The following is a 23,156-nucleotide window of genomic DNA, read 5'->3' on the forward strand; positions in this document are numbered from 1 at the left end:
AAAAACACATTTTTTTATAGATTTCTATGACTGTAAATTGATTTATTTGAATTTTAGACAAAGACACAGACATACACAGACTTTTTCACAGACATTTTTAAAAATCATGTGGCATCCCTGCTTTGGCCCAAATAATTAGACCCGTATTTTTTTGTTTGGCGAATAGCGTGGTCCTATCCAAAAAATTGCGTTTTTCGTCGATTTTTGCAAAAATCACATTTTTTCAAAAAATCATATCTCCGGAACGGCTGAACCAATTTTGGAGCGCCACAATTCGAAAGAAAGGTTATTAGTTGGGCTTTTAAGGAAAAATATGATGAGGTCCAAAAAAACTAGCTGAATATTTGAAAAGGTCCTATTAAAATTTTATTTGCCGATTTCAAGGTCTCGGGACCAAAGAGCCTATGTCTGAAAATATTTTTCCCTGATTCCTTGTAATATTTCAAATAACATATCAAAAAGTTGCGAATATCCATTAACACGTTTCGGAGATATGATTTTTTGAACATAAAAACTGGATTTTTCGACGCGCCGCGCGCAAAAACTGAAAAATGACGAAAACGGGTAAAAATCAACTTTTTTCACTAAAACTGTGATAACTCAAAAATTTCAGCGATGACCTATACATGTTTAGGTACCAAAAAATTAAAAAAAAATAATTGAAAGACGCAACTTTTGGTACCCTAACATGTATAGGTCATCGCTGAAATTTTCAAGTTATCGCAGTTTTAGTGAAAAAAGTTGATTTTTACCCGTTTTCGTCATTTTTCAGTTTTTGCAAAAATCGACGAAAAACGCATTTTTTTTGGATCACCCTATTTCGGATAGGACCACCCTAATCGCCAAACAAAAAAATACGGGTCTAATTACTAATTACACTTTTGATTTGGAGACTTTCTGTTTGACGTGGAATGGCTGATAAGCTTTCTTCCAATTCGTACAATGTATTTTATGTATGATAAGTATTTTTTTTTTGTTTAGAAGTACAGTCATCCCTCATATTCGGAACAGTTTACAGATCAGCCAATGTTCAGCAACTCATAGAAAATCGATAATTAAACATAATGATTTGCGGTGGGTCTCGTGGCGCAGGGGTAGCGGCTTCGGCTGCCAATCCCGATGATGCTATGAGACGCGGGTTCGATTCCCGCCTTATCCACTGAGCTTCTATCGGATGGTGAAGTAAAACGTCGGTCCCGGTTTCTCCTGTCTCGTCAGAGGCGCTGGAGCAGAAATCCCACGTTAGAGGAAGGCCATGCCCCGGGGGGCGTAGTGCCAATAGTTTCGTTTCGATTTGCTTTTACCTTCATGTGAAAGCTTTTCTTGCGATCTTTCGATTGATGTATAGACCGGCTGTATATTTTTACGTTTGATTTCAAAGAAAAACATTGACCCTTGAAATCCACAAATTCGGAACACTTTTTTTACGATGTAAACAAACATTTTTTTCTCTGCAGGAGCACATATTTTTTACAAAATTATTACTTCGCGCTTTGAAACCAATAAAACTCATGCTAAGTAATGTTTTATGAATGGTATGATAATTTTTTGGGTGAAAATATCAGTTTAATTCAGGTGTTTTACATTTGTGGGAGCCACAATAACATCCCACAATCATGGAACAGGCAATTTGGATGCAGCGTTTTGCTGCTCTGGATAAAATAGTCTGGAAATGCAAGTTTTGTTTAACAAGTACTACTTTTACTAGTGAAATAGCAAGAGAATGTCCAAATAAAGGCCCTAAAAATAGCAGGGTCGGCAGAAAAGTTGCATTTTGCATTCTATTGACAAATTGCCACAAAAGTGTTCCGAATATGTGGGATGACTGTATGTATTATTTTTTTTAATCACAGTGTTTGGAAAGTTAGTTAAATGAATCCATGCTCCAAAACCATGAAATTGCTTTAAAACAAAATGGTCTCAGAGACAACAGTTTGAGAAAAGATGATAAAGAGTAATATTGATGATAGTTGACGATGAAGTTGAAATTAAAAAAAAATAATGCAGAAAATATGTTTATAATATTTCGCATATATTTTTTTCCAAAATTAATCTTAGTGGTTTGAGTTAATAAATAAATAAATAGATAATTAGAATTTATCTTAAAAATCCCATTTTTCTTAAAATACCACTTTTATGCATTAACAACTCCAAGTTAATGGAGCGAGTTTTTGAAATATGTTTTAATTTTTTGGGATAATTCATAGCAAAAAAAAAAGATTTTTGTAATTTCCTATTGAAACTACAAATGTCTACAAATGTCTACAAATGTTCAACTTTCAACTGTAATTTCTCGAACACTTTTGAACAAATTAACCTAATTCTTCTCGCTCAACCCTCTTTCAGACATTTGATGAAACCAATTCGATTTTCATCCAATTTGGTCAGGGAAAACAAATATGCAAAAAATATTCAATTTTGATCTTGGCGGGAATGATAGAAATTGTTGCTCGTTTAAAAATAATAAGACAAACAAATAAACAGGATCTTTTCCCAGTTGTGAATGCTCCAGAAATTATTATCTTCTTGAAGAAACCGTGACATGAATTTGCAGACGAACTGATTAGTTCAATAGGAACAGTCAATTGAATTAAATTGAATCAAATTGGTTTATTATTATTGTTTTTGCACATTTAATTAAAGAATAATACAAAAAAGATAAAAGAATCTATACTTCCACGTGAATTTCGGGAATTCCCGGGAAACATACAAATTTCCCTGGAAACGGGAAAAATATTTTTTCGGCAAATCTCGGGAATTCCCGGGATTTTTTTCCCTGGACGAGAAATTGGACGCTCTACAGAAATTCTCTTTCGTTGACAATCTCGAGATAAAGGAAAAAAACTCACAAGCTATAGAGACGGTCGATATCTCCTCTTTATAACACTGGTTTTTCTGTATTACATTTGCTAAATCATAATTTGTTCTAACTTAAAAAAAATTGTAAGCTTTCTCTTGGTATTATTTCAAATATCTCCCACTTAATTTGGCGTGAACAAATAGAAGAACTTTAATAATATTTTTTCAAATAAAAATTACGGATTTAACTTTTTTAAATTCAATACCCAAACTTTTAAAATGGAAAATTGGTAAGAAAGTTTCTCTGCACAGATAATTAGAATGGTTTTTTTATTTGACCATAACAATCTTGCCTGACATTTAATAACCAACGTATGGAACTTTTTTTTTCGAAAATTTTATTTTTCCCATGCTCAGGAGGCCATTTTTAGCAACTTTTAGTACTAATTTACTTTTCTTGTTTTTTGTTTATCTTGTTTCGTTTTTATTATTTTAATTTGCATTTATCTTGTTTAGTTTATGTTCGTTTTTGACAGTATTTGGTCTCAACTACCAGCTCTTATCATAACTTTTGCTTTTCTAGTTTTTTTTATTCATATTTAGGCCGTTGCAATTAGTTTTTGAAGTCGATCCGTTAAATCAGGGGTCAATTTTTTTTTTCAAAACACACCAAAATTGTAATGGAAAAAGGAGTCTAATGAACTGAACATAATTTGAATTGTATTTTCCTGCATTTAAAATTATATTTAACATATTTGAGATCGATCATTAATGTTTTATTTCTTTTTTGTGAAGTTCCGTTGCACAAAAAAAATATTTCGCCAATACTTTGATATTTTGAAAACTAAAGATTGCAAAACATCTGGGCAGGAGTAAAATACATTTTTAAAACCCTTTTTTTATTAACAAAAACCATGGCTTGTTATTTCAATTGTTATATTTTCTTATTTGTTTGTTCGCACACTCCCCTCCCCCTCCCTCCTCCAGAGTTGAGGAACAAAAAATTTAAAAAATATTTTAAACAGCCTTATACAGTCACGTTTTTTATTATTTCCTATTAAAGTACAACTCTCCTAAACTGAAATAAATCTACACACGACACATTAACGGACTTTTTTTAGTTTTCTTGAAGATGATTTCATTAAAATTAAATAGTTGGACGCCAAATAAATGTTTAAGCTACGTTTTTTTTTTTTTTTCGGGGTTTAGATGATTTTTTTTTTATTTCAGTAATAATATTACACCACCATAATATCAATCGCTCTCCCCATTGAACTTTTGTTCTTTAAAAGGGAACACGATTGGCATTTAAGTTTCATTTAAATGTACATTAAAGTTAATTAAACAAATAACAAAAAATACTTAAACAAACATGAAAAACTAGCTGACAATTACAAAATAGATGACAAATGTTCTTTCAGGTGATATTTTAATCTGCTTTTGAACGAGGTCAACTCTGGTAGGTTTTTAATTAAGTCCGGAACTTGGTTGTAAATATCAGCACCGAGATTTGTAAATCTTCGCCTTCCAATTTCTGTTCTGAATCTTTCTTGTTGAAAGTCTCCTGCCTGCCTGGTGAAATGTTGATGTACTGCTCTCGTGAATCGCCAGTTGTGATGCAGCTGTCCGGTTTCGATTTTGTACATCAGAACTGATACTTTCAGCTTGAACATTCCAAGAATTGGCAAAATACTATGCTGCTGGCTTGCGTACAAGTCGAATGTTGGGTACAGGAACGGGAGCCTAAAGATTGCCTTGATGCACCGATTTTGTTGAGTTTGTACGTCCTTTAAAAATGTCCTGCACGCTGTTCCCCAAATTGCGATTCCGTACTGATATTTGCTGTTGATGAAAGCGTAGTATATCTTCAGAAGAGCATGCTGCGGAAGTATCCATGCTAGTTTTCTGAGAATACCACAAAGCGCAGAGCAGCTAGAAACCACTTCGTCAATGTGTTTTCTCCAGGTGAGACGGTTGTCCAGGTGAACTCCCAGATATTTGAAGCTTTGGACTTCTTCGATCACTTCGTTGGCAACGTTGAGGGGTGGATGTGGTGGCACGACGGTTTGTGAGTTTCGAAACAGCATCATCTTTGTTTTTTCAAGGTTAAGTGCTAATAGGTTATTTCCCAGATAACCAAGAATGCACTCCATATCAATTTTCATCAGTTGGATCATTACTCCGGGCGATTTGTTCTCGTAAAGCAATACGGTGTCATCTGCGAATAACTTTACTTTTCCCGAAAGGTGCAGCTCAGCAATATCGTTGACGTATACAAGGAACAACAGCGGCCCAAGGTTGCTTCCCTGGGGTACCCCCGTACGAATGTTTAGAAAATCACTTCGACTGCCTGACACCACAACCTGCTGTTGCCGATCCGTTAGATAACTCCGCAGGTAATCGTTGGGAAGTCCTCGCACACCATACGCATCAAGTTTTTTCAACAGCATTGGGTGATTGATCGTATCGAACGCCTTGGATAGATCAAGAAACACACTTCCGGCTAGCATTTTCCGATCGAGGGCGCGTGAAATTTCATCAACGAGTTCCAACACAGCTACTTCCGTTGATGAGCCTTGTCTGAAGCCAAATTGATGCGGATACAGAAGTTTTGTTTTGCAGAAGAAGTTCAGTAGACGACTGTAGACAAGCTTTTCAAAAACTTTGTTGATGGCCGGTAGCACTGATATTGGTCGGTAGTTAGTTGGATCTAATGGGTCTCCTTTTTTAAAAATAGGGATAACTAGGGCAGACTTGAGGCAAGGTGGGTAGCTACCCTGGCTTACAGAGTCGTTAAAGCATCTGCTGATTAAGGAGGAAAGTAGCTCACTGTGCAGCTTCAGTGCTAGAACAGGAAAACCGTCGTAACCAGTTGCCTTACTTACGTTCAGTCCATCAATGATTGTTTTAACTTCCCGTTTTGATGAAGGTCGCAGGAAAATTGACAGGTTTTTCCGCTTGATTGTGTTGAATCTGTTGATATCTCCGTCGGACTCCAGCGAAGATGCCAGGTTTTCTCCCACCGCTGCAAAGTACTTGTTCAGGGCCTCTGCAACTTCCGTTGGTTCGTGCACTTCCGTTTCATCCACCACCAGTTTCACACTAGTGTCCTTTTTCTGTTTTCTGCCTAAAATCTCATTTATACGACTCCATAGAGTTTTAGGGTTTGTAGTGTTGAGTTGACGTTGATAGTACTCGATTTTGGCTTTCTTTTGCAGGCTGCAAATCTTCTGTTAATGTGTGCTAGTAGATCTGTAAGGTTGCTGTCTCGTCGATTACTTTTCCAGCGATGGTAAACGTTGTCCTTAATCTTCCCTAGTTTCCACATGTCGTAGTTGTACCACGGACAGCAGTTATTCTTGACTTTGACCTCAGCTAACAGTTCTGTTGTGTTTCCTTGAAGAATTTCGCGGTATTTGTCTGTTACTGCTACGAGTCGCTCGTTTACAGACAGCATATCCAACTGCATACTTCGCAAAAAAGCTCCAAACTGCTCATTGACTCGCCGCTGGTTTACCAGAGTTTTTCTTAGTGTCCGTATTTCCTGCCGCTCCTTCGTGCTGTAGACTGTCAATACGTAGCTGTGATCACTCAGGGGGCAATCAATCGTGTAGTTTGTCAAACTTGCTGATTCCTCCATGCTACACACAACATGATCAAGTATGTTGTTGCTTGCCGGGCGGGTAACTTGGTTGTTGGTTACGATCATGTTGTACGATGAGAGCAGCTGTGTATAAATCCTGGTCTCACGGTTATCTTGATCGTTCACTGGCACGTTCATGTCCCCAAAGACAAAGCACGGTTGATTTGGACGAGCTGTAGAGACGATTTCTTCAATGAAAGCGGTGAAGCGAGCTGAATCGAAATCTGGTGGCCTGTAGATGCCGTGCAGACTGATAGGTTTAGATGTGTGGAGCAGCAGTTCAATGTGGTGGTATCCATTTACTGCGATGTTTTTGCGTTGGTCATACCGCAGCCCGTTTCTGACGAAAATTGCCAACCCACCAGCAGATGTTTTACGGCAAGAATGTGTGCTTCTGTATCCAGGAACGTTGTAGAACTCCGCTCTGTCTTTCTTGATCCACGTTTCACCCACGACAATCACATCAATGACTTGTTTTAATTCTTGTACAGCAAGGCAAAGTGAGTCTAGTTTGTTGAACTTATTCATTCCTCTAATGTTGATTTGCAATATTCTCAGGGTGGAGGACGTCGGGGGCAGATTCACGTTGTTTATCGATTCTTTGTGCAGGTTTATGGCAGAGTGTTGTAGATACGCCGGTTGTTCAGCCATGTTTGTGAGAGATTCTAGTACTGGAATACTGTTGAATGGATAGACTTTAATCCATTAACAGTCTTCTCAAATCATCTCGATCGCGAATGGTGATTGGTTTCGAGCTTTCCGTTTGTTTCACGAGTATGACGCCGTTACGACCTGGCCAGACGAATCGTAGATTTTTTTCTCTCTGTCTTCGCTTCAGTTCTCGCAAAAGTTCCAATGCCAGTGGAGTTAGATCATCCCTTATAACCACATTCCTGCTTGAACCTGCTTTGAACTTAACACCTTCAATCATCTGTGTGTTCAATCTCCCGAATTCTTTTTTGTAGGCCATCAGACGTTCTTTAGTTTGTTGGTTCTTGAAGGTTACTCGTATTGGGCTGCAGTCAGTTTTAGGGCCTGGAATGCGAGAACAGGACATGATAGTGCCAGCTACTCCATGAAAACCTAGTGTTTCGCATGCTTTGGTGATCACATCTAGAACGTCCTCGTTTGACTCGCGCGGAATTCCTAGCACGACAGCATTGGAGGACAGTTCCGCTCGTTTCTGGTCTTCGAAGGTTGCTTCCTGCCGATTCACCGCTTGAGCCACATTTTGCGTACGTTGATTGAGTGCCTTGAGGGACTGCTTCAAATGCTCGTTTTCTTTCCGAATATCACGTAACTCGGTTGAAAGAATCAGCACGCAACGCTGCATCTCATCAAATTTATCCGCAAGAAATTGTTGGCTGGCTTTTAACTCGGATGTAAGTTCTACTATCTTTGGCAACTCTGCTCGATAAGCGCCTAAGCCGTCCTGCAGGCTACGCACAGCTTCATCCATTTTAAATGCTCGTCAAGAGATGGCGCTGTTCTTCGAATACGCCAAACCGGGGGTAGGTGTAGTGGTATGGTCAAAATCGGACACTACTAACCACACTTAACTACACTTTACTCACACATGCGGCGGCGGCGGCAATGACGGCAAATATTCAGCGTTCCCAGCGGGCTGATTCAATTGGAGACAATTCTCTAGGTGGAACGGGTGAGGTGGACGAGCGGCATGAGGCAGGGCGGGGCGGGGCGGTGCAAATAAAAACAACCAAAACAGCAGCTTCTTTATTGCCAAAATTGTTGCGTTACAGATACTTTTACAATCTGTCGTCGGTGCTGTGTACTTTGAGCAGTGGTTTTATGTGGCTATGCGAACGTTTTCTTAAAACAGTGATTATGCTTCATAGAGCAGCGAGCAGCGAGCGAGGATCGAGGAGTGAGCGAGCAGCGATTGGGGCTTTTTAGCTAGTTTGCGGTGGGCGAGCAGCACAGGTTTGTAACTCGTTTTCTTGTTACATACCGGGTTCGGGTGGCTAATATTCGAGCAGGTGGGCACAGGAGGGTTCTCAGTCGGCCTGTTTCTGGTCAGGTAGGCGACGTTTAATGTTTTTTTCACGACAATTTTTGTAATTTTTTTTACGTTCAATAATTGCAACCCAAAATAATTTTAAAATATTCTCCACTCTGCCCGCCTTCTTCTCTCGAAACCTTCCTCTAACCTCTAATTTGTTTCTCCTTTCGTTCCAGGTAATCATCAATCAGTTCCACGCTTGTACCAGCTCAAACAACAAAATCATCCGAATCTCCACGTTTGCATTGCACCAACAACCGTCACCTTCTTTCGAAATCGGACCAATTCTTCACGAATCGTTCGTCAGTCCGTCAGGATTAGCGCGCACGGGGCCAATAAATCACGAAAAGTGTCTCGCGAGCCAAAATCCACCATAAATCTCCGCCATCAAGTTCCACGCGTCGCAGCAGGCTGGCACGCGCACACACACAGCCACGTGTGTTGCTGTGTGCAGTGCGGCGTGCTTGCACGTCAAATAAAACGTAAACAAGTTTGCGGGCCGGCGAAACCTGTCATCGATGCCAGATTGCGTCATCTTAGAACCTAGAAAAAGCTGCGGTTTTCGGCAGGAAAAAAATCATTCGATCCGGACGCTCGACGCTCGTTTGCCGTGAAATTGGCCTACATTCGGATTTTATTTTGTGAGGTTAGAATTCAGCAAAAGAATCAAAAGGGCGTAACGTCAGAGGCAGATGTAAATAAAAAAACTTCAATATATGTTTACATTGAAGAGGCGGAATAAATCGTTTGTTTACAGTCAAAGTTACGCCCGTTTGAAAAGTAATGAGTGAACTTCAAAGGCGACTGTCAATCGAGAGTCACGAAACCTACTCGAATTGGCGGCGGCGCTAGAAAAGTGATGCAAAGTAGCTCATGACACTGACTCGGGCGGTGGAGAGCAGCTTTTTTTGAGGGCGATCTCGAAGGTGGCGGTTTTGGAGATCTGTTTAGAAATTCATTCACGATCGTATATGAGGAGGCCCGTACTCCTACGCGGACGTTCACACACTCAAAGAGACAAGTTAATCGTTGTGGTCACATTAGGAGCGTTTCTTTTTTGGGAGGAACAGGGTTGAATCTTCAGTTAAAGTTTACCAAACAACAGTAACTTTGTAGTTTCTACCCCCTACAAAAAGAACTAATTTAATTTAAATATTTTATCCAACTTATTTTAAAAACACTGATGCCAAAAAGTGAAAAAAACGCATGCGAAAATATAACAGAAATGGACGGTTTAAATTTATGTCGAAATTCCAATATAAAAAGTTTAACAAATTTTATTTCAAAGCCATGAAAGGTAGTGAAAGTCCTGTAGAAGCATTTTTTTTAATTTTAATAATACAAATATTTCAAAAAGAATAAAATATAAAATACCAGGCCATGGTTTCGAAAATTTAATGAAAACGTTTTGTTAAATGATTAATTCTCTGAGATATCGGTCATTCGATATTTTTTTTTAAATCCGGTTGAAACTTTTTAAGTGCCTTCGGTATGCCCAAAGAAGCTATTTTGCATCATAAGTTTGTACAAATAATTTTCCAAACAAATTCGGCAGCTGTCCATACAAAAATGATATATGAAAATTCCAAGGTTGTTAACGATAAAATTATCGAGGTTCGATAACGATAACGATAGTTTTATCGGGACGAAAACGATAATCTGTCGTAATCGTTATCGTTATTCCGATAAAAATTGACTGAAACGTACCAAATTATCTTGAATTTTCAAGCCTCCTGTTAGTTAATTATTTTTAATAATCAATGTATAAATACAAAAAAAAAATCACAAAATACCGTTTTTTCAATTTTTTATAATTTGCAATATGGGTATCAAACGTTTCGAAATTTGGCATGCATTTTTACTGTTTTAGGGTTTTTTGATTGAAATACTAAAATTGTCATAAAATACCGTATTTTCTCGAAATTTTTTATAATTTGCAATATTGAAATAAAACGATTCGAAGTTTTGCATGTATTTCAATTGTATCAGAGTTTTTTTTAATTGAAATACCCAAATTTTATAAACGTAATTTTTCGAAAATATTAAAAAAATTATAATTCGCAATATGGGTATCGAACGATTCAAAATTTTAAAAGCATTATAACAGTTTTCGAGTTTTTTGAAAGAATTACTAAAATTATCTATAAAATACCGTATTTTCTCGAAAATACTACATTTTTTAAGGTTCGCAATATGGTTATCAAACGATTCCAAATTTTGCATGTATTTTAACTGTTTTATAGTTAGTATTTTCGAATAAATACGGTATTTTGTGAAAATTGAAGTAATTCATTGGAAAAACTAAAAAACACGGTGTATTTTTCGAGAACATAATGATAAAAAATTTAGGCAGTGTTCATTGTTTGAATGGGAATTAAATTCTGAAATTTTGGAGAAAGTCACTTTTTATTTTACAAAATTGGGTATATCTCTATCTATATTGAATCAAAATAGATACTTTTTTAGGAAAATTGTTCAGAAATTTCTTCTCTACAATGTAATTGATTCGAGAATGTTTTAAAATATTACAGCGTTGTATGGCAGAGAATTGAAAAGTAATGTTGGGAACCTTTTAGGTAATAAATAATTTTTAAATAAAGTACTCTAAGTTTAGCAATGTTTTATGCTCGAATTTGTATCCGGGCAATCTGCAGCTGTATTTTCATGACAAATTGTACAAAGAAAATAGTTTTATTCGATCGTTATGAGCAGTTTTGAGGTTCCAAGCTTGGATTTTGGGGGTTGTTTCAAAGAAAGCTAGAAAACTGGTAAATTTGGGTTGGAAACATTTTATCCGAGGTCAAATATGTAATTTAGAGTCTCTTGAGGCACATTCATAAGAAATTTGATGGATTTGAACATGAACCCATCGATTTCCATCGACTTTTCTGAAGAAAAATCATATAAAATCAAAAAAAATCTTCAAAAAAAAAGTTGCTTTAGACCCCCCGACTAAATATTTCGCCGGACCCCGCAAAATGTCGGGTGCCAAATATCAGACTTGCCGAATTTTTTCTTAAGTTTGTTCAAGGAAACACACCGTGAAAAACAGTAAAAATAAATTAAAAATTTCGAATCGTTTGATATTCATATTGCGATTTATACAAAATTTAAGTGTTTTCGAGAAAATATGGTATTTTGTTAAAATTTTAATATTTTATTAAAAAACAGTAAAAATACATGCAAAATTTCACATCATTTGATAGCCATAGCCAATATTTGAGATTTTTCATGAAAGTACGATATTTTGTAAAAAATTAAGTATTTCATTCAAAAAAAATCTAAAACAGTGAAAATGCATGCAAAATTTCAGATCGTTTGATACCCATATTGTAAATTTAAAAAAATTGAGTATTATCGAAAAACTACGGTATTTTATGAAAATTTGATTATTTGATTCAAAAGACTCTAAAACAGTGGAAATGCATACAACATTTAAAATCGTTTGTTACCCATAATTCAAATCATTAAATGCGGTATTTTGTGATTTTTTAAAAGTATTTATACTTGGAAACTAACCATACTAAATATTTACGGAGGAGAGGAAGCTTGAAAACTTAACACAATTTAGTTGGTTTAATTCAATTTTAGAAATTCATTAAATATAAGTTATCGTCCGTTATTGTCGATAAAACTATCGCCGATAAAATTATCGGAATAACGATAACGATAGCGATATATTATCGTTATCGTTAGACGATGATATTATCAACGATGATTCTATTGATTAACAACCTTAGAAAATTTAAAAATCAGTTTCTTCGAAGGATTTTTTTGATCGATTTTTTGTCTTCGGCTAAGTTGTAGGTATGGATAAGAACTACACTAAAAAAAAATAATACACGGTATTTTTTTTGTGATTTTTAATTGATTTTTTTGTCACGAAAGCTTGCTTTGCAAAAAACACTATTTTTTATAAGGGACATTAACTACCAACTTTTCAATAAAATTCAGAACGGGCAAAAAATCTTTAATTAATGAATCAATACTGATTAAAAAACGGAATATTGGTCTCAAAAAATTGTTAAGCTCCATTTTTTTTCTATGAGCAATTCTCTACCAAAACCGGAAATGGATTTTATTTGTATTTTTTGATTTGGCTCAAACTTTGTGGGGGCCTTCCCTATGACCAAATATGCTATTTTTTGTCATTGGTTCACCCATACAAGTCTCCATACAATTTTGGCAGCTGTCCATACAAAAATGGTATGTAAATATTCAAACAGCTGTAACTTTTGAGTGAATTTTTTGATCAATTTGGTGTCTTCGGCAAAGTTGTTGAGGACTTTTGAGAAAAAAATAGGTACACGGAAAAAAAATTGAGGATTTTTTTATCAACTTTTTTTTCACTGAAAACATTGAATATTACGCCCATTTAAAATGCTAGTCTTGATTTAAAAATTTTCATAATATTTTTTCCAAAAAGATCGGAAAATTTCACGAATGTTTCATGTATTAACATTGAATATCGGACCATTAGTTGCGGAGATATCGTCATTAGAAAATGGTGTGTTTTTTTGGTGATATTAAGAAAACTTCAATTTTCGTGATTCTTTTTCTTAAAGCGGCTCTATCTCAGCAACCCGAGGTCCAATCTTCAATGTCTCTTAGACAATTTTATAGAAAATTTTCTGAACTTTTCAAAAAAAAAAATATTTTTAGAAATGGTCACTCTTGGTCACTATTTTTAAAAATTGAAAAACTGCAAATATTTCGCTAAAATCAAACTTTCGGTGGCTATATCTTGAAAACGGAGCCCTTTATCAAATAATATGTAAAGCACTTTCGATTGCAAATTTAATTTAGCATAAAAAAATAATGTCAAACTTGTTTTTGCATGAAACTTCGATTTTTTCCAAAAATCACTATTTTTTCAAAAATTTATAACTCAGCGGCAGATTTTTTGACCATGTTTCTCTATGGCTCAAAAGTTGCGGATTTTTGTCCCCTAAAACATATCAAAAAATCTCGAAAATAAAAAAATACATATTTTGGGAAATTGAGTTTTAGTGAAAAAAAGGTTGATAAAAAAATCTGAAATTTTTTTTCCGTGTACCTATTTTTTTCTCAAAAATCCTCAACAATACCTACAACTTTGTCGAAGACACCAAATTGATCAGAAAATTCACTCAAAAGTTACAGCTGTTTGAATATTTACATACCATTTTTGTATGGACAGCTGCCAAAATTGTATGGAGACTTGTATGGGTGAACCAAGGACGCAAAATAGCTTATTTGGTCATAGGGAAGGCCCTCACAAAGTTTGAGTAAAATAAAAAAAATACAAAAAATAAAAATGGTCGAAATCGGCCGATTTTGTAGAGAGTTGCTCCTATGTAAATTCGAATTTGCAATCAAAAAATTCTTTAGTGCAATGTTATAATTTTGATTAAGTGCACGAATTTCAAGTTATAGTCATTTTTAGGTATTTTGATGTTGAAAATAGTCGCAGTTATTGTTTTTTTTTTGAAATTAGTGCACGTGCACGTTTGCACACCTTTTAAAAAATATTTTTAAAAAGGCTGGATAAATTCTACATATTTTGCTTTTTGAACTTTGTTTATACTACCCTCGGTTGCTGAGATATTGCCATGCAAATGTTTAAAAACAGGAAAATTGATGTTTTCTAAGTTTCACCCAAACAACCCACCATTTTCTAATGTCAATATCTCAGCAACTAATGGTCTGATTTTCAATGTTAAAATATGGAACATTCGTGAAATTTTCCAATCTTTCCAAAAGCAATATGTTTTTTTTCAATCAGGACTAACATTTGAAAAGGTAAAAAAAAAGTAAAATATAGAGAATATTCTCAGCATCTTAATCTTTTTTTTTTTTCTAAAAGTGGGCAAACATGTGCACTAATTTAAAAAAAAATGAATAACTGCGGGAAAATTAGACGCCCTCATTATTTATTATTTTTGCCCTCTAAATTCATCCCTGTTCTGGTTTTTAGATCCAGGGTCCATAACAAAAAAGAAAACTTCAAAATCGAACGCTTATTGGCGACATCAACAACCATGATCGCAGACTTTATTTCGAGCGCGCGCTCTCTCCGATTGATGCCTCGAAGGTAATCGAAACCATCGGATCGGATGCTGCCGGTTCGGCACGGCGTGGGAGGATGGAGCTATCGCGTAGAATTTCAGTTTTCGGCCTCCAACGTTGGTTGGCCGCGGCTCAGCTGCTCCGATTTCTCTGGCCATCGATGTATCATTCGCTGCTCGCGATGACGAGGAGAGTGTTGATTAAATTGATTCGTGCTTAAAACAACCTCAAAGAGTGGTGCTCCGGGCGTCGGAGTAGTACGTCGCGACGCCGGTTTTGCGGGTTTAGTGTCACTTAGTTTGAGGGGTTATCCCTTGGCGTGTCAGATGTTCATGATCTCAGAAGTGGGCATAAACTGTCTGAAATTGAAATTCAATTTCAAACAGCTGCCATAACCACAGAATGACCTCAACCTTTATCATTATCAAACAGAACACTTCTGAATGCCGTATTAGTCCAATCATCTCTCTACGAAACCCTGACTAGAAATAGTTCCTGGGTGCCCATTGATTAAGGGGTATGCCACACGTTCCGGCCATAATTTCCTGGGTCATTTCCAATTCCAATAATTGCTCGATCCCGGAGGAAACTTCCTGGTAAAATTGATTCCAATCCGCAGAGGGGTGCATGGGGTGGTTCGACATTTTCCGGAAGTTTTTCCTTTTCCCAGCTTGGTAGCAGCAGGCACGTGTATTGATCGTAAATTAGCAATAATATTCGAGTAATTTCACCGGTAAATGTGCACAAACAGTTTGGGCGAAAGCAAGGAGGGAATGTTGAGGTAGTTCTTTCCGATTTCTGAACCTGATTGGCTGCCGAGTTTTACGAGCCTAGCTACTTTTTTTCTAGAAGAGGGGGAAAGGTTCGGGAAACGTGGAAAGCTTGATGCTTTTCTATGATGTTGGAGTGAAGTGGGTGTAACAGATGGGTAATTAAATGCGAGCAAAATTGATTGATTTTCTGAGTTTTCTTCCGGCAAACCCAAGGGAAACGGTAGTACCAAAGATTACTCAGAAATTAAGCTGTTCTAAGTTTTTATTTTGCTTCTTACATTCTTTATGATTTTTTTAACCTTTTAACCTTAACCTTTTAACCTCTAAAAATTTTGGATTGAGACCAATATCTTAAACTTCACCAGAATTTCCTTAACCGTAACTGACCCATTCTGAAACCCTCCTCCCATAATAACCCGTCGTGGAATGCTTGCCAATGGTGTTCGGACACGCGCCTGATTTGAATATTTATTAGGCTTCAGGGCTTCTTTTTGGCATCCATCTGTCCAACTTATTTACTCTGAATGTCATCATTACCTTCGTACAACCGACTCCACCAGAGGTCACTCAACTTTAGCACATTTCCAACCATTGCGGGCTGTCACTCGGCCATTGTCTCAATGTTCTGTTTGAGTAAACAAAACGAGATAGAGAGAGAGAGAAAAAAACGTTACAGGCCAATTCAGTTGGGACCGCCTCTGGCCCATTTGATCCGGTCAAATGGACCCGCTTCTCCTCTGTCCGCCCTGCGCCGGAGAGCAACATCAGAAACATGTGTTTGCTTTTAAATTATTCAGCATGATCGACCAGCATGTTGAGGGAGGTGATGCTCGCTTGTCAGATGGGCCATTTTGAACAAAAAATAAGTTGTCGATTTATGAAACCGGATTCTTTTGAAGAAACGATTATTCCATAAAGCCACATGGTTTTAAAGAATGATACACGGATAGAAATCCGGTCCGCAATACCGAAACCAAATTGCGTTGAAATCGAGAACATCGCTTGTTTTCGATTTCGTTTGCAATGTTTTCAAAAACGACAACATTTTCATCGCATTCGAAAACATTTTGTTTCGAAAACGCCCCCCGCATTTCTCAAATTTTCTGAAGCGTAACAACTGTCAAACGCAACCAAAACCGCAACCACACGGACGAATGCGACAGTTTGTTTATGTTTTGTTTTGTGGCCAAAAACGAGGCGCGAGGATCAAATTTTGTGTTTTGTGAAGTGGAAGTGGCGGTAAGGCGAAGGAAGAGTTGGAACCGGTGGAGTCCCAGCCCAAAGGCGGAGACAAGTTGTTGCTCTTTCCGGCAATCGGAATGTTGTAATACATTTCTGCTGCCAAGATATGTGTGCCAAAAGCTCATCGCGTCGCCACCTACGAGTACCTCTCCAAGGAGGCGTGTTGGTTGCGCAGAAGGATTTCTACGCCCCGAAGCACTCGGAGCTGGAGCAGATTCCGAACCGGCACGCCATCAAGATGATGCAGTCGCTAAAGTTGTAGAACTTTGTCAAGGAGCAGTTTCACCAATTCTGGTTTTGACGCTCGTACCTGCACCTGCTCCCGGAGATTGTTTCGTCGATGCTGAAGAGGACGGCCCGTTCGGAGCCGCATCGCGCCCGTGGTGCTGGCGGTCCCGGAGGACCCCGCGGCGATCGCGATTTTCGCAAGAGAGGCCCCGGCGAGGACCGTTCAAGAATGGCGATTTCGGTGCCGGAGCTGGCATTGTTGAGTTCCGTGGTGGAATGGCCGCGGATCCCAGCCCCGGTAAGCCGGAGTGGACGGAGAATGATCACTGCTTCGTTGTTCGAGTACAATTCTGCGTACCTGGTGGGAGCAGAAGCACCATGAGGAGCGGTCAAGAAGTGTGGTAAGTTTGAGCTATATAAACCTCCCAAAATCTCACAATCTAATCGACCTTTTCCCTCAATAGACCGCGACGTTGCCCTCTTCCACCAGATTGTGCAGCTCTGCAAACACCGAACCACGCCGACCCTCCGGCCGACTTTATCACGAAGGGAGTCGTTCCACGTTCCACTGGGAGGCGATCCCGGTCTAGTTGAAGCAGATCGTTAACACCAACACACACTCTCACACTAAACCAAGCAAAACAAAAATCAACCCAAGTCTGTATTTATCCTCACACACGCTCATTTTAATCCAATATTCCTTAGTTCTAATACTCCACACCTCCCTGATTCCAAAAAAATCACAATGCAAAGTTCTAAAACTAAATTCAAAAGTTACATAATTCAAAATTCAAAGTTTAATTTAAAATTTCAAAAATCAAGCTTGAAAATTCAGGGTTCTATAACTCTCAATTTCCAACATTCAAAGTTTAACAAATAACCATTATAAAATCCATAAGTTCTGAAGAATTTAAAATTCTTAAATTCAAAGCTAAAAATTCTAAATTCTAAAAAAGCAATTACATCAATTCTTAAATCCTAAAAACAAAAATTTGAAGTCTTAGCAATTTTACAACTCTGAAATCATTAAATAACACAATTTTAAATTTCAATTTCAATTAAAAATTCCAACCATTTTGAATTGAAAATTAAAAAAAATATTCTTAAATACTACAATAAATTAAAATGATTGAAAATTCTGCCATACATAATTCAAAAATTTGAAGTAAAAATTTCAAAGTTTTAAAAATTAACAATTCTCAAACTCTAAAATTCTTAAACCCCGTAATGTAAATTTTGGAAATTCTGACATTCATAATTCACCAATTAAACAATTAAATTCCAAAATTTAACAATACTATAACTTTATTTTTTTTTATTTCTGAGATTCCCAGATAACCATTCTCAAATTTTAAATTCAGAAATATTTTATTTTAACAATTCTAAACATAAAGCCTAAATAAATAAAGACAGTTATAAAAAAAATCTGACATCCAACATTCAATATTTTGAAATTGCAAAATTCAACAATCCTTAAACAATTAAATTTTAAGATTCTAAGATTCCAAAATTCTAAAATTCCAAGATTCTAAAATTCTAAAATTCTAAAATTCCGAGATTCTAAAATTCTAAAATTCTAAAATTCTAAAATTCTAAAATTCTAAAATTCTAAAATTCTAAAATTCTAAAATTCTAAAATTCTAAAATTCTAAAATTCTAAAATTCTAAAATTCTAAAATTCTAAAATTCTAAAATTCTAAAATTCTAAAATTCTAAAATTCTAAAATTCTAAAATTCTAAAATTCTAAAATTCTAAAATTCTAAAATTCTAAAATTCTAAAATTCTATAATTCTAAAATTCTAAAATTCTAAAATTCTAAAATTCTAAAATTCTAAAATTCTAAAATTCTAAAATTCTAAAATTCTAAAATTCTAAAATTCTAAAATTCTAAAATTCTAAAATTCTAAAATTCTAAAATTCTAAAATTCTAAAATTCTAAAATTCTAAAATTCTAAAATTCTAAAATTCTAAAATTCTAAAATTCTAAAATTCTAAAATTCTAAAATTCTAAAATTCTAAAATTCTAAAATTCTAAAATTCTAAAATTCTAAAATTGTAAAATTCTAAAATTCTAAAATTCTAAAATTCTAAAATTCTAAAATTCTAAAATTCTAAAATTCTAAAATTCTAAAATTCTAAAATTCTAAAATTCTAAAATTCTAAAATTCTAAAATTCTAAAATTCTAAAATTCTAAAATTTAAAATTCTAAAATTCTAAAATTCTAAAATTCTAAAATTCTAAAATTCTAAAATTCTAAAATTCTAAAATTCTAAAATTCTAAAATTCTAAAATTCTAAAATTCTAAAATTCTAAAATTCTAAAATTCCTAAATTCCTAAATTCCTAAATTCCTAAATTCCTAAATTCCTAAATTCCTAAATTCCTAAATTCCTAAATTCCTAAATTCCTAAATTCCTAAATTCCCAAATTCCCAAATTCCTAAATTCCAAAATTCCCAAATTCTCAAATTCCCAAATTCCTAAATTCCTAAATTCCCAAATTCCCAAATTCCTATATTCCCAAATTCCTAAATTCCTTAATTCCCAAATTTCAAAATTCTCAAATTGCATAATTCCCAAATTCCCAAATTCCCAAATTCCCAAATTCCCAGATTCCCAATTTCCCAAATTCCCAAATTCCCAAATTCCAAAATCCCTACATTCCTAAATTCCTAAATTCCCAAATTCCTATATTCCCAAATTCTTAAATTCCTTAATTCCCAAATTTCAAAATTCCCAAATTCCCAAATTTCAAACTTCCTAAATTCCCAAATTTCCAGATTCCCAAATTCCCAAATTCCTAAATTCCTAAATTTCCAAATTCCTAAATTCCCAAATTCCCAAATTCCCAAATTTCCAAATTCCCAAATTCCCAAATTTCCAAATTCCCAAATACCCAAATTCCCAAATTCCCAAATTCCCAAATTCCTAAATTCCTTAATTCCCAAATTCCCAAATTCCTATATTCCCAAATTCCTAAATTCCTTAATTCCCAAATTCCCAAATTCCAAGATTCCCAAATTCTCAAATTCCCAAATTCCTAAATTCCTAAATTCCCAAATTCCCAAATTTCCAAATTCCAAAATTCCTTAATTCCCAAATTCTTAAATTTCTAAATTCCTAAATTCCTAAATTCCTAACTTCCCAAATTCCCAAAGTCCCAAATTACAAAATTCCCAAATTCCTTAATTCCTGAATTCCCAAATTCCTTACTTCCCAAATTCCCAGATTCTAAAAGTAACAAAAATCCCAAATTCCAACATTCCTATATTCCTGAATTCTCAAATTCCCAAATTCCCAAATTCCTATATTCCTAAATTCCCAAATTCCCAAATTCCCAGATTCCCAAATTCCCAAATTCCCAAATTCCCAAATTCCAAAATTCCTAAATTCCCAAATTCCTATATTCCCAAATTCCTAAATTCCTTAATTCCCAAATTCTTAAATTCCCAAATTCCTAAATTCCCAAATTCCCAAATTCTTAAATTTCTAAATTCCTAAATTCCTAGCTTCCCAAATTCCCAAAGTCCCAAATTCCAAAATTCCCAAATTCCTAAATTCCTGAATTCCCAAATTCCTAACTTCCCAAATTCCCAGATTCTAAAATTTCCAAATTCAAATTCCGAAATTCCTAAATTCCTAAATTCTCAAATTCCCAAATTCCCAAATTCCCAAATTCCCAAATTCCCAAATTCCTATATTCCTAAATTCCTAAATTCCCAAATTCCAAAATTCCCAAATTCCCAAATTCCCAAATTCCCAGATTCCCAAATTCCCAAATTCTCAAATTCCCAAATTCCAAAATTCCCAGATTCTAAAATTCCCAAATTCCCAAATTCCAAAATTCCAAGATTCCAAAGTTCCTAAATTCCCATATTCCCAAATTCCCAAATTCCTATATTCCCAGATTCCTAAATTCCTAAATTCCTAAATTCCTAAATTCCTAAATTCCTAAATTCCCAAATTCCTATATTCCCAAATTCCTATATTCCCAAATTCCTATATTCCCAAATTCCTTAATTCCAAAATTCCAAAAATCCTAAATTCCTAAATTCCTAAATTCCCAAATTCCTAACTTCCCAAATTCCCAGATTCTAAAATTCCCGAATTCCCAAATTCCTAAATTCCTTAATTCTCAAATTCCCAAATTCCCGAATTCCCAAATTCCTATATTCCTAAATTTCTGAATTCCCAAATTCCCAAATTCCCAAATTCCCAGATTCCCAAATTCCCAAATTCCCAAATTCCTAAATTCCTAAATTCCCAAATTCCCAAATTCCTATATTCCCAAATTCCTAAATTCCTTAATTCCCAAATTCCCAAATTCCCAAATTCCCAGATTCCCAAATTCCCAAATTCCCAAATTCCCAAATTCCCAAATTCCCAAATTCCTAAATTCCTAAATTCCTAAATTTCTGAATTCCCAAATTCCCAAATTCCTATATTCCCAAATTCCTAAATTCCTTAATTCCCAAATTCTTAAATTCCTAAATTCCCAAATTCCCAAATTATTAAATTTCTAAATTCCTAACTTCCCAAATTCCCAAAGTCCCAAATTCCAAAATTCCCAAATTCCTAAATTACTGAATTCCCAAATTCCTAAATTCTCAAAGTCCCAATTTCCTAAATACCTAAATTCCTAAATTCTTAAATTCCTAAATTCCTAAATTCCTAAATTCCCAAATTCCTATATTCCTAAATTCCTGAATTCCTAAATTCCTAAATTCCAAAATTTCCAAATTCCCAATTTCCCAAATTCCTAAATTCCTTAATTCCCGAATTCCTGAATTCCCAAATTCCTAAATTCCCAAATTCCTATATTCCCAGATTCCTAAATTCCTAAATTCCTAAATTCCCAAATTCCCAAATTTCAAAATGCCCAAATTCCTGAATTCCCTAATTTGGATTCGGGATTCCCAGATTCAGAAAATCCCAAATTCCCAAAAACTCCACATTATTTAATCCCCAGATTCCCATATTTCCTGATTGCCAAAACACTAATTTCTTGTATTCCCATATTCCAAACAAACACACACCCACACCTACACCCACACACACTCACACAAATATTAGTTTTTAAATTAATGATGTATTTTTTGCCTCAATAAATAAAAAAAAACGAATCAACTGTTTTACTGAACCAAAAGAAATATCCAACGGTCAATTCAAAAACCAAAACCAACGGTCAATTCAAAAACCGATTAAACCGTCGGGATGGCTGCGTGCTTTTTGTTTTGCCAGGCGTCACCAACCGTGACGACTCAAAATCAACAACATTGTTCTCGATTTTGATGCAAATGTTACCGGACGACTGGTCGACAACATTCTGAAACGATTTTCAGAACGAATCGAGAACAATGTTGTCGATTTCCCGGACAGGATTTCTATCCGTGTACCATGCAATTTAAATCCGAAATTTGAGCTTAATTTTTTTTTGCCTGAATTGAACAACAATTCAATACTGTTGTTTAGATCAGCGTTGGGGAGCCCAGTTCTAACATACGACTAGTTTTGCAAACTTTTATTTAATTTTTGCCTTCTCGATAAGTTTTTCGAAGATTTTTACCTTTTAAATCCAATCGCGTTTCTTAAAATGATAAAATGACTTACGTTCAAAATACAGAAAGATTTTGTTGACACTTAATGCTAAATAAATCATCTATTAACTATTAGTTATCATTAGGCTTAATAATTTTCCGGCGTTCTTAGCATTCATTTTTGGTAAATATTGTCTAGTTGTTGACTTTTTTTTTTGCTGTAAAACTGTGTGTGTTTGCAAGTTTCGATCGGTTAGAAGATGTTTTTCTTTTTACGAATGACGACGAGCTGCGGCGAGGGTGTCATTCTGCGTTATCGCAGATAAATTCCCTGGCTGATTTTGGAATCCTGCAGTACTTCCTGGTCCAGTAATAAAAACATCGCTAATTTGAACGAAGATGATTCAACAAACAGAGCAGATTTTTACTAAGCCAGTAGGTTTTCAAACGTAATCAAACAATTAAGACAGCTTTTAGATGGATAAAACTGCATCGACTCCATAAACAACTTCCATTCATAATTATAAAAATGAGATCGCCTTCAACTTTCTAAAGATTTCTTGATTTCAACTCCAGGTCTTCAAAAGCCACATATTTGTCATGCTCGCAAAAAGAAAAAAAAAGATCGATCACAATACTCTCTACTTTTGACGAAAAGTAAATTGGTTCCACTTTGACAGATCAAAATTGAAGCCATTTAGCACCCAGGTAGTCTGCATGAGTTCAAATGTTAATTATTCCGTTTTGCCTTCCTCACGTTACTGAGGAAAGGCTATAAAATCACTCGAAAAATGAACTTCTCAATAAGACCTCCTAGACCCACCTTCATGTTTACCTATCGACTCAGAATCAAATTCTGAGCAAAT

At 35.3% G+C, this 23,156-nt stretch overlaps 1 protein-coding gene and 1 pseudogene across 1 annotated transcript in view; both read left to right on the plus strand.

The window, feature by feature from the left end:
- Positions 1 to 23,156, plus strand: part of LOC6042974 — a 455,221-nt gene that overhangs the window by 174,143 nt on the left and 257,922 nt on the right. The window lies entirely within an intron of this gene.
- Positions 7,921 to 17,360, plus strand: LOC119768967 (annotated as a pseudogene).

Source organism: Culex quinquefasciatus, chromosome 3 (assembly GCF_015732765.1).
Source record: "Culex quinquefasciatus strain JHB chromosome 3, VPISU_Cqui_1.0_pri_paternal, whole genome shotgun sequence".
Taxonomy (NCBI): Eukaryota; Metazoa; Arthropoda; class Insecta; order Diptera; family Culicidae; genus Culex; species Culex quinquefasciatus.